The sequence below is a fragment of the Orycteropus afer genome, unplaced genomic scaffold, assembly GCF_000298275.1.
Source record: "Orycteropus afer afer isolate SDZICR_OR568_19922 unplaced genomic scaffold, OryAfe1.0 scaffold00004, whole genome shotgun sequence".
Classification (NCBI taxonomy): Eukaryota; Metazoa; Chordata; class Mammalia; order Tubulidentata; family Orycteropodidae; genus Orycteropus; species Orycteropus afer.
The window spans coordinates 11,063,041-11,063,816 of record NW_006921591.1 but is presented as its reverse complement, the minus strand read 5'-3'; positions in this window follow the sequence as shown (position 1 = coordinate 11,063,816).

Genomic DNA, 776 nt, shown 5'->3' with positions numbered 1-776 from the left:
CAGAGAGCTTTCACTGGTGAATTTTAGCAAACATTATAAGAACTGATACCAAAAAGCAAAAAATATCCCTAAACTCATTCTATGCAGCAATCATAACTCATAACAAAATAAGGCAAAGGTATCACAAAAAATAAAATTACAGACCACTTTCCCTCATGGTTATGAATAGCCTGGAAATATTGTCTGCTGTAGTGCCCAAAGATGAGCCTCTCAGATTGGAAAGCACCCAAAATACGATTGAGGAAGAGCTGCCTCCCCTAAGTAGAGTCAACTTTAATGACACGCCTGGAAAAAAGCATTTGGGACCTACATTTGCTGAGGGGCAAGACTCAAAATAGGAAGAAAGAGATGCAAACATTCATTCATAATCAGAATATGGAGTGCACAACGTATGAATCTAGGTAAATTCGACGTTCTCAAAAATGAAATGAAATGCCTAAAGATATCCTAGGCATTATTGAGTGGAAACGGACTAGTATTGGCAATTTTGAATCAGACAATCATATGATCTACTATACCAGGAATGACAAATTTAAGAGGAATGGCATCACATTCATCATCAAAAAGAATGTTTCGAGACATACCTGAAGGATTATATTGATATATATATATATATATATATATGACTGCTCACCAGAAGGCTGGCGGTTCATACCCACCAGCCACTCCTCGGAAGGAAGGTTGGGCAATCCTACTTCCGTAGTGATACTGCCTCGGAAACCCAAGGGGAGGGGTCGCTATGAGTTGAGGCCGACTCAATGGCACATAACAACAAC